We start from the raw sequence: 11,931 nt of genomic DNA, 5'->3' as shown, positions 1-11,931 counted from the left end.
AAGTAATGGCTGCGGCGTTCTTTCACCGCGTGTTTATATTAGTGCTCTACAAGTGTCTCACTGCACTCGGTCAAGTACGTCTACCCGCGATCAGCTGCGTGGAGCAAAGCATATAAAGCGCCGAGTCATTACACAAAGAGCACACTCACTCTGTTTTGCCGTGCTACGACAATGTACTATGGCGAGGCTTCTCTCGGTCGGCCGTTTTACCGTTTAGCATTTTACTTTTGCTAGTCGAGACTGACCGATGCTGAATATAGAAACCCGACAGTGGAATTTCCAGCGAAAGTAATTTCATAAAAGAAGCTATATTTAATAAAATAAAATAAACGTAAATTAAATAGAATAAATTTTTGAAAGGTTGGAAAAATAGTAGTGAAATTTCAGAAATCAGTTACCCATTTCAAGCAACACAACCGTGCCACAAGAAGCCATGAAAAATACTCGAGGAATAAGAAGAATATCGCGTGCCATTAAAGGGGCGATAATAAAGGAGAATAGAATAGAAGAATAGCGGGACACGAGGGGGTGGCAATTGAACGAGCCCTGAGAGCGCGTCACCTGTTTTTTCCCCGGTTTTGCGCTTCCTCGAGTCGAGGCTTTTTCGTTAAGCAAGATACCACGCCACAGTTATTTTTCTATTTCTCTTACGGCCACTTGCTGCCTCTCCAGGACGAAAGGAACGCCGCGTCGAGTGGAATCTGCGAAGGGGGTTGAAGGAGCTTGCGGATGACGTAAAACGAGAGCAAAGAGGGTTGTGCGGACGTTGTCTTCTCGTTTTGCGGATCGAACTCTGTCTCCACCAACCTACGTTCTCTCTAAGCTTCCGTCTTCCTCGTTCAACCCCTGTCCACCCCCGCGACACCGTCTTCTGCTAACGTTTCTTCTTTATCCAACATTCAGCCGCGCACGTCTTGCCGGTTCTCTGCTCGAGCCCTCGTCGCTCCTCTTCTCTGCTCTTCCGGCGAAACACAATCAATCACATTTGCCGGTGAGCCGGCATGACACCCCCCTTTTACACCCACAGCCACCCCTGCACACGTAGTTCGTCAACGACGATTCCCTCTCGTTCTGCCTCGCCATCTCCCTTCTACGCGATCGTCGCGATCTCCCAAATGACGATTATCGTGAGATCGCCCATGAGAGCTCAGACGTGCGCCACGTGTACCACGAGGACTTGCAGCGCAACCGTCCAATTAAACATGAAACTTTCCGTGACCCTGTTCTTTCGCACTCTATGAGGATACAGTAGGATTTTCTAGAATTTCTTCTTCGATGGTTGAAATAACGTAATTTAGTGCCGCAGTTCTTGTAGGAATTCTTTTCCTATTTGTATCGAAGCTTCCAATATGCCATTCTGTAAGTATAATATTCTTTAATTAGTAGAAAGTTGCACATACAATTAGCATCTTCTCTCTAGCGAAGAAAGTGATGTATCAAGAGATTCCTTTCGTCTTCATAGTTTTATTCTATTTATCCATTCGAAACTGATGCCACACCAGGTATGTAGCTTCTTTTGTGTATAATTTAGGACACGTGAAGATATATATTGGTAGGTTCTTCAAGAAGATATGCAACGATAAACTATTGCGAAGATAAAATCTTACAATACAATAATACAAACACTGTAAGAAGGTTAATTGAATGTTAATTGAGTTGATTAATTAACCTGAACAATACACGATTGCTATAAGAATATCTTCTTTGCTGAGAAGAATATCAACTACGTGAATTGCAGGGAAACCGACATACAAATGATGACAACATTTTTATGTCTCTTTTACAGCGACACGAAAAAAAAAGAATTTGTTCGCCTGTCGGGAAGGTTTTCCAGTGAAAACCCGTTTGGCTGGAATTGCCTGGCTAAGTTTGCAACCGGAGGCGTCGCGCGCTATGAACCATCGAGTTCCGTCGTGATAATGATAAATGAGAACGCAGTAGTTTACGATTTAATATCAATCCAGCCGGCCGGCTGCTTATTATCGGCCATTAGGAAAGTTTTAATAACGCAATACGCCGCTGCCCGACCTGGGGGTGGAACCGTCGCGATTTATCACTTTCATCGCTTTATTACTGGCCCGTTACGCTTTACTTGTTGATCGTTCGCGACAACATCGCGAATCACCAGGAAATTTGGATATTTTTTTCCCTATTTTTCGCCTTCCCTCTTCACTAAATTATGTCACCCGGTAGATCGATCGTTCAGGGTCACGATAAATAGATATAGAGTGCCGAACGAGTAGGAAAACAAGGCGAATAGAACACAGAGCGAAGAGAAGAATTTTCTTTGTCTTTGTGAAGAAATTACTATTACTATTATTATCGCTATTATCGTTATTATTAGCATGTAACGTTCAGGAAATTGCAGACTGGTTTCAATGTGTACAAGTAATGCAATTGCCATGGACAATAGACAAAGTTTTTATCAAAAACGTTTACGGTCGCTGTATCGACAATCAGTAGCTGTTCATCTACATCTCTTTATACATTCAGTGACATGATAATTTACAACTTCTGAGAATTTACAATGCAACGGTGCCTCATTTATAATCGCGTATAATTACACGCGAGAATCATTCTTGAAACGAACAAGAAAACGTATAACCACAGCTTCATGAATCTTACAAACCCTGTCCCTCGCTTTATCATTTCGACTTTTAACCCTTCGTATGTTTCCAAGCATTGTCCTATTTGCATATTTTTAATTGTTGTTGTTAACTGTCAGGATTTTCAAAAACTGTCAAAACATCCTCATGAAGCTGTAATCTTGATGTAAATGACCAAATTGCTCATGCAATGTTCATAGCCCTAAAAACTCTTCCTATATCAAACAATCTTTTTGATAACTTTGGTGTCTTCAAAATGACTTGCAATTCCATTGCAAAGTAGTTTCACGGTGAAATCCAATATCGTAGGCACACATGGCTCTTCGCTCTATAAAATTATTCCTCTTTTCACGGTAGACACAATCTTAGACGTGGACGTGAAGATATTTAAGGGATGAGAACGTGGGGCAATTTAAAAATATTCCTATTGAGATTATATTGAGATATTCTGTGTGCCAAACTAGATCAACCGTGACACACGTATGTGAATACGAGTGTATGGAAGTACGTGTGTGCACAGCGTCTCGGAAAAACAGACGAATGCGACTGTTCCATTCCCAAGAAGATGGTGAGACAAAGAGAGCGCCGAGACGCGTGCAAACGATATCCACGGAGATCCTGGGAATCGTTTGTTAAATAAATCTGAAACTATTTTAATATGAATTCTAAGTGTAACCTTAGTATTCCTTTACTTATATTTCGGCAATTAAGATGTACAATTCTCAATGATTGCAAAAGAAAGCTAATGAATTTCTAATAGTAACAGGTGGCCACCTGCGTTCTAATAAGGAAGAAAGTGGATTCAAAATACATTTTACGCGCTCGACGATATTAAAGTCTTCGGGGACCGATCGATCTGCAGGTTACAGAATATTCCAAATATTTACGCGTTCGAGCAACGAAATTCGACATGGTTCGTATAAGAATGCACGCGTGTCCGGGTCCCTAAATCTACGAAAGATCCCGGCTATTTTCGCATATATGCCACGTGAAGGTGTTGGCAGCAGATCCATCCAAAGCGAAAAGCATGAGTCTCCGGAGATTCCATTTCGCTGCTGAGTCACGATCCCGCGTTTGTCGACGTGAAAAGGGGGACTGTGTCCTCTTGGGGACGCCCTTACACACCTCCAAAGGCTTAGGTATTGGGGTTGATGTTCGTATGGGTCGCTGTCACTCTTTGATCCTCCGTGCTGCTTCTGAAAGCAACTTAGAGCAACTTAGGCGAAACAGCAGGGCACAACAGTGCGCAAGGTTAAGTTGATCTATACATAACTATGTACATTTTTTGTTAGATCAGGTGTTTTAGTCATACGGTTTAACAAAAGTGCATGAAATATAGAACATCAAAAAGCATCGAATGAGCAAAATGATTGGCTACCGAATGACTCGTATCCTACCACCAGAAGACAGCTGAATCGAACATTTTGTATTTTTAGAAGATCAGAAGATTCCGTGCAATTTCGTCAGCCTCATTGATCAATAGCAACCCTCCTCAAATAAATCTAAAACTTTCACTTGTCTGTCCAGCTAATTACAGATACATAAAACAACATGACAATTCCTGAAGTGCTTTTCAGAAGCTAGACAGTCGATGCTGGGAATTAACTAACAGAGCCAGCAAGCAATTGATCCTCTGAGTACACTTGAGTCAACCAAAAAGAGAAGCATTTTCACTTCCACCTGCCTAAAAAGCGCTGATTGAGCATCTTTCATTGAGCGACAGGCGGCGAGCGCGAAGCTGCAGTCTGAGATCAACGCGACTCGCTGAAAGGCGCAATCAGCCGCAGTTGGAAAGGCGTGCTGGCCGCGACGCGACAAGAGAAACACGTGTTTTTATCAGACTACGCGCACGAAGAAAACACGACAACGAACCGGGCTCGCGATCGTGTCGAGTGAAAGTTTCAGATACGCTTTAATGAAAGGCCGTTCAGTAGTTCCACTTTAGGCGCGATATCCAGATGAAAAACGAAAGGAAAAGGCGATAATTATCGGTGCACGGGGATGGTAACGATGTTAACGCGACCCGTGACCCGCGACCCGCGACCAATTACCACCTGACATCGCTGCTTGAAAGCAATTTGCGTGCGGCGAGCAGGCTCTTCCGGCGACTCGCTCAAAGGAGCCCGGACCAGGCGAGAAAAAGCCACGTTTATAGCGGCTTACGTCGACAGTCGGCCTCCTCGGACGAGGAAGAATGGCCGAGTGAGTCGTAAAAGTGATTCATCACCTTTCGCGGCTACGGCTCGCGGAGTCGTTAGCGACGATCCTCCTCCTCTCTCGGCCGTCGTGACATCCTTCCTCCGGCAAGCCCAGAAGCTCGCCAGCTGAATTTCTCCGACGTGTTACACGTCGTGGTGGAAAGGGCCGCGTGGCGGAAAGATGAGCGTGGTCGTCGTGAAAAGTGTTCCATGGATGAAGACGAAGATGTGTAGCGTTCAAGGGATGCTGCGGGCAAACACGCCACGATGATGCTGATTCCCATTTTACGTAGTGGAAATTGTGATTAGGATTTGTGCCCGGATGATACTCGTCACAGGGCTAGCTCTTTTACAGTGTCAATTATAGTACATCGAGTTTCACATCTTAGATGATAATCAATTATTCATATCCATTTCCTGTAAAAAGTAAAATTATGTATTTTTCCTATCTGCGATCAAAAATACTAAATGCTACATTCTGAATCCTTTCTCATTTTGTCATACCGTGAAAGGATTGAAGAAGGCTGCTTCTGATATTTTTAATCTCATAGGTCTTCGTTATGATAGTCTGTTAGACAATGTTTAATAAGATAAAATAAAACAGAACTTTGGATACGTATGTACAAAGATGTTCCTTTAAAACTTGGTTAATTCTTTCAATTAGAAACGTCTAAAAATTATATCTTCATTTCTCTTCCAAGCGAAGCATATTTAAATATAATAAAGTCCTCTTCCAACGTCTTTCCAATTAGCAACTTTCCCACAGTCGGAGAAATGCTCAGAGCCAGGTTCAGACGACACCGGGGAAACCCTTTGCGAAGGGAGAGTTTCTGTGAACGTCCCTCGGACACTGATTACCGCTCGAAGCTACGGAAAGAAGGAGGTAACTAGGTTAAGGTCGACCAACATCCGTGACCTCGACAATTACCATTCGACACCCTTCGTCACTGAAAGACAGTTTGCATACAACGAAAACGCTGGCGCATTGTTGGTAAAGGGCCCTCGGACGCAAGCCAGAAATGTTTTCGAGGCTAATTGCTTTCGGACGACCCATCTATCCCTCCTTCGACTTGCTTCTTCAAGGACCTTCGATATCCTTATGGCACGTCTTATGCCTGCGACACAAAAGTGGAATTAAGCGTTTGCTGTTCAGACACGTAACGAGAAAAGAAATAGAGAAGAGAATTTATAAACTCGGAATAAAGATAGGATGTGGACTAAAAATAGCGTAAAAGATGATGTCTGGAAAAAGATGACGAATGGCGTTTTACTTTGCGGAATTAGTCCATGATAGAAGGAGGAAACGAGGTAAAGAGGTTAGCGCTGCGTTCGCTGACGTCTCGAGTGCCTCCACTGTACTTATGTTTTTATACGGCCACTCGAGAAAGCCTTAATTATTCTGTCTAGAAACCGTATATTGTTACACTTAATTCGCTGAAATGATACACGTCTGTGTAGAAATTAGTACGTATAATTTCCACTATATTTTCTATTATTTCCATACTTTTTTCAACGAGACCTAATTTCTACCGAGACGTATCAACAACATATAAAAATCGTAGACTGGCAACTTCGTAAGTGAATCATTTTCGTGGCGAGGTGATTTTGGAAAATCGTTGCTGCTCCAGGTGGTAAGTGCAAAGGGATGTCCTGGAGGCACGCAGGTCCGGCGAGAGCGGGACAGAGAGAAAAGAGGAAGAAAAGAGCTGACGGGAACGCGAGCTGGCAAGATTAATGGATTCGTATTGTCGGCATTTTTTCAAGCGTTTTAGGACTACTTTTGAGTGCAGGAGAGCGTCTCATTTTTCAAAAAGTCCGTGCCGTCTGTGGGCCCGATAGAAAAATCGCAATCGATTCGGTGCGCGTTAATGGTTCCGAATTAAGCGTGTTCCTGATCTCTTCGCGTTGCCAGCCACGGACTATCGCCAAGCAGTCTCTCATAGGCTGCGTTACGTAAGAATGAGCGTCGATAGTCGTCTTGTAAATACCTCGTCGAGACACACTGAGGTGGTTCGTTTCTCATGACGCAACACACACTGTGACATTTTAACGCCTGATAGAGTTCTTGCACTTAGCGTGTACAGAGGATGTAGAAGCACTGGAAACCAAGCTTTTTGCATCTGGTTTGTAGTTTGGAAACTCGTAGTTAGGTTAAGCTCAGCAGGTATCGAAGCGAGCTTTTGTTCAGGTGAGAATTATAGAATTAGTAAGAAATTAATAAATCTATGGATCCTCTATAATTGTGTATATCACTTGAGCCAGCTAAGCTTCGATGACTCAAAATTCCTTCATAATCTTTGCACAAAATAATCAGAATCATTGTACATTAGGCTTATATATACCTATATATACTTAGTCTTAGCTTACATATACTTAGTCTGTAAAGAATAAGAAAATATCGCATATGAGAAAATGAATCAGATAACCTGTTGTTATGTCTTTATTCAGAGGTAGGATTCTAACACCGTTCTGAGCCAGAAAAACCTTTATTGCACGTTCTTATATGGGCTAGGGATAAAAACAAAAGAACATCTTAAACCTATCGATTAAATCTATCGATTGTATCTAGAACTATCATCTAGTTATTTTTCCTTGTGACTAACGCATCTGCATATGAATGGCGAGCACGAACTCGCGTTGTCATTTTCAACATAACCTTCTCTTACTTTATACTACGTATTATAAGATAAACATTTTAGCAGTTACTTTTGTTCATAGTAAATGTAAAAATTCAAGCATTTGATAAAATTTGAAGAAACAGTGAAGAACGATAAAATACGTTTAGTGAGAAATAATTAATAATGTATGGGTCCTGTATAACTGTGTGATTCCAGGCTAAAGTATATCACTTGAGTCAACTAAGCTTCGATAGTTCAAAACTCAATCATAAACTTTGCATAAAATGTGTATAAAGTGTATAAAAAATAAGAAAATATTGCATATGAAAAAATGAATCAGATAATCTCCTCTTGCTTTATACTACGTATTATAAGATAAACATTTCAACAGCTACTTTTGCTCATAATAAATATAAAAATAGTATCCAAGTATTTGATAAAATTTGACGACACCAAAGAGGAAGTCAAAGAAGAAACTCCAGCAAGCTTTACGAGGTTCCAGAGATAACAGATTCCCTGTTTACCTGACAAGGACCTAAAGCCTAACCAATTTGCGGTATTTATTGTTAATTTGAAGATTTACAGCAATCAGAAGCCGCACTTGAATAGGACGTCGAGCACGAACAACGAGGGAAAAAGTGGGAAACATGAGGAAGGCGGAACAAGACGAAGTTGGCCCCTTGGGTCCTTCGATCCTCTTCCGACCGAAGATAGAAGTTGCAGCAGCTGATGAGCCGTAACCGATGAAGCACAATAACCCTCCGTAAGCAGTACCGCTATCTTTCATTCCGTCTTTCGTGGTCACGGTAGGTGCGCGATCCTTATCTACCACAGAGACCACGCTCGTGCAACGGAAGTCCACGCCACGCGAATATAATTCAAGTCGGATATCGCAGCTGCACGATCCGATGAAATTTTTGATTTCCTTTTTTTTTTTTTGATCTATTACCATTGATAATTTTTTGGAATACGATTTTATTTCTGTATAGTATTCGTCTACCTACATTTCACATTTGACTTTGTCGACACATTGGTTATGGTGCCCCATGCAATTTTTGTTCTAATCTAAGTATTACAGTAGCGTAAGTTTACTATAAGAATTTCTTATATTCTTCAAATGGTGAAAACGTACGATGGCAGAAATTAAAGTTGAGATTCCAAAAAATTTCGCCTTACACTGCTATTATTGTTAACCCATTGTATGTTAGGTTATGTGGAAAGTGTCTTTCCTTCGCAAGCGTGTTTTTTACAATACAAACATGGAACCAAGGCTGTTTTTTTTTTTTTAATCTTTGTTTATTAATTCCAGGTTTTTTATATATACTTTTTTTTACATGATTTTTTTCCAGAATAAACGCTGAATTCTAATTGTAGGGTGGTACAGGCAAAAGTACCGATACGCAACGGTACGACGTAGCCATGCATTATTACATTTTTTTTTTTTTAAGATTATTATTGTAACTTAAATTTAAGCCGCTGTTGCGCTGTGCTTATGTACGATATTTTAATTTATGTCCTGAAAGCCTGGACGAAAAACAGGACAGTTCGCTAGCCTATTAGGGAGGGGATGGGAGAGGATAGACTGGAGGGGAGGGGAGGGGTGGAACCAAGGCTGTGAAATGTTTATCTCAACAGAACAAAATGGATCGTACGTAATTCGAGAAAATAATATAAAAAATATTGTTGTCTATTGGGTTGTGTGCCTATTATTTCCTGACAAAACGAAGGGAACTACTCGGACAAGCAATACGTATGCGTTGACAATGAACGAGGTAGGCGAGCGGGTACGTCGCTGGCGATATGCATTTTATCTTTTTAATATTATTTTTATCCGCAGGAATATATTTTATCTTCTTGATGCGCCGAGCTGGAAAAACAGACGCTAAGTTCGGTGAAACGTAATTTTTCTTCGAATCTTCGAACGTAAGAAAACACCGCTGGGATCTATACACCGAGAAAGCTGACAAATGAATCAAGAAGTTCGAAACTTGCTGTCTGGAGAGCAGATCGTTGCATCGTCCGGAAGACGTCGAAATTTCTTTGACCCATTTTATCCTGTCGTTTCCGAACGTCTGCAGGGTTTACCACTCACGGCATGTCTGCTCATACGAATACTTTTCTCCGGCTGAAAAAATTCGATTCGCACAGTAATAAATCAAAGGTTGCAACCCTTTGACTACTAGAAAGCAAACCGAGTGGCCCGTTTACGTCCCACAATCCACGGCTACCGTCTCTTCTCTAAGAGTATTGCTGGCCACTGATTATGCCACAAGAAGGTTTCGTTCCAGTTGATTACTATTGTCATTATTTACGAGTTGTAAATTATTCAAATGTTTGACACCTCCTAGGAAGAAAGTCTATTTGCTTATCTCAACCCTTTCACCATCATTTCTTTGCCTTCTCATCTTCCGGCTTCTTCACTTTTAAAGTTTACCTGTTCTTCGAATCTCACTTCTACCAACTCTCTCTCCGATTGCGTTTGAAGAATCCAAGCAACGGTACTCTTGCAATGTAATATAATTTAGAGTTGAAAGTAAAATTAGTAAACTGCGGATTTTTATGCAAATTTCTATTCATAAAAACATGAATTTGTGTTGGATAGATCATCGTGGTCGCCTTCGTTCACTGTCGATTCTGGAAACGAGCCATTTTCCAAATTGCAGAAATTTTGCATCTTTTATTTTTCGTTCATTTTCTTTTACTTCTGCCCCTTCGAAAAACTTACATTTTTCGAGGAATTCTCATCCGGGCTTCATTCCTCTAACCGTGTTGTTTTATAAATATAGTTAAAGGAATAGAGCCATGTTGTTTTATGAATATTGTTAAAGGAATAAAGCCATGTTTTTATAAATATAGTTCAAGGAATAAAACCATGTTTTTATGAATATTGTTAAAGGAATAAAACCATGTTTTTATGAATATAGTTAAAGGAATAAAACCATGTTTTTATGAATATTGTTAAAAGAATAAAACCATGATTTATGAATATAGTTAAGGGAATAGAGCCATGTTGTTTTATGAATATTGTTAAAGGAATAAAGCCATGTTTTTATAAATATAGTTCAAGGAATAAAACCATGTTTTTATGAATATAGTTAAAGGAATAAAATCATGTTTTTGTGAATATAGTTAAAGGAATAAAACCATGTTTTTATGAATATTGTTGAAGGAATAAAGCCATGTTTTTATGAATATAGTTAAAGGAATAAAATCATGTTTTTGTGAATATTGTTAAAGGAATAAAGCCATGTTTTTATGAACATAGTTAAAGGGATAAAAACATGTTTTTATGAATATAGTTAAGGAAATAGAGTCATGTTGTTTTATGAATATAGTTAAAGGAATAAAGCCATGTTGTTTTATGAATATAGTTAAAGAAATAAAACCATGTTTTTATGAATATAGTTAAAAGAATATTGCAAATATATGCAAATTGCAGAAACTTTGCATCTTTTTTTTCGTTCATTTCTTTCATTTCTGCCTCTTCGAAAAACTTACATTTTGAAGGAATTCTCAATCAGGTTTTATTCCTTTAACTATATTCATAAAACAACATGATTAAAAGAATAAAACCTTTAAGTTTTTCGAAGGGGCAGAAATAAAAGAAATGAAGGAAAAAGAAAAGATGCAAAGTTTCTGCAATTTGGAAAATGGATCGTTTCCAAGATCGACAGTGAACGAAAGCGACCACGATGATCCATCCACTCTTCCTGCGAAGCTGGACGAGACTCTTTAAAGTTTCCTTGAGAAAGTTTGATGAGTCTATCGAACGCTATTATTCCATACCCCCTTCCTAGCACCCTTCTTCCGCGTTCTTTAATCATTCAGAGCGAATCAATCACCCATCCAGAGAAGCTCAGGAACGCTCGAATCACCCTCCATCGTCCGTGAAACTTCGTCGTCCCGAGTCCTCCTTGGAACGACGTTATCAAACGAGGCCATTTCCGTGGGCCCAGCGAATACCTGGAAAGATAAGAAAAAGTAAAAGAAATTAGGTTTTCTAAATGCTATTTATTTTCTCAGAATTTATATTATTGTTCGATTTGTAATTTTTATATTTGTTAACTATTGTGCATGTACGTGATAAATGAAATTTGCTATTATTTTTTAAATGAAAATAGTTTCAAAATTCAATACGTTGCTAATCAGTTCCATATCAAGAAAATTGTATTTTTATTTGGCTTTGAAGTTAAAAACATGTTTTATCGAATGTTTAAAAATGTTGTTAATCATAATTGTTAAATCCTGGAAAAATGTTATTTATTTTCTCAGAATTTATATTATCAATGAATTTTTCATTTTTATATTTGTTAACTACTGTGCATGTACCTGACAGATGAAATCTCCTATTATTTTTTCTATTGAAAATAATTTGAAAATTCAAGTGATAATTGTTCAAATATTAAAGATCTTTGGATCTAATAGATTATTTTCGTTTTCAATTACGTCATATCAAAATCTTCCAATGTAATCATAAATTAGTATGAAAATCAAGTAAGCAAGGAAAAT

At 39.4% G+C, this 11,931-nt stretch overlaps 2 long non-coding RNA genes across 3 annotated transcripts; one reads left to right on the top strand and one right to left on the bottom strand.

Annotated features, from left to right (window-relative positions):
• Positions 1-1,827: 1,827 nt before the first annotated feature.
• On the bottom strand, positions 1,828-7,573 carry LOC125386907. Of its 2 annotated transcripts, none has more exons than XR_007227466.1 (4): positions 6,793-7,573; positions 5,733-5,919; positions 5,309-5,671; positions 1,828-5,221 (listed from the first exon to the last, which is right to left on the bottom strand). It is a non-coding gene; the product is annotated as an uncharacterized LOC125386907 (long non-coding RNA). The 2 variants fall into 2 exon arrangements; XR_007227465.1 differs by lacking the exon at positions 6,793-7,573 and adding an exon at positions 6,076-6,168.
• A 1,419-nt stretch (positions 7,574-8,992) lies between these two features.
• On the top strand, positions 8,993-9,796 carry LOC125386906. Its single transcript, XR_007227464.1, has 2 exons — positions 8,993-9,194; positions 9,260-9,796. It is a non-coding gene; the product is annotated as an uncharacterized LOC125386906 (long non-coding RNA).
• Positions 9,797-11,931: the final 2,135 nt, after the last annotated feature.

The sequence above is a fragment of the Bombus terrestris genome, chromosome 18 (genome assembly GCF_910591885.1).
Source record: "Bombus terrestris chromosome 18, iyBomTerr1.2, whole genome shotgun sequence".
Taxonomy (NCBI): Eukaryota; Metazoa; Arthropoda; class Insecta; order Hymenoptera; family Apidae; genus Bombus; species Bombus terrestris.
The sequence above is the reverse complement of the archived record's forward strand: the minus strand, read 5'-3'. Positions and strand labels throughout refer to the sequence as shown.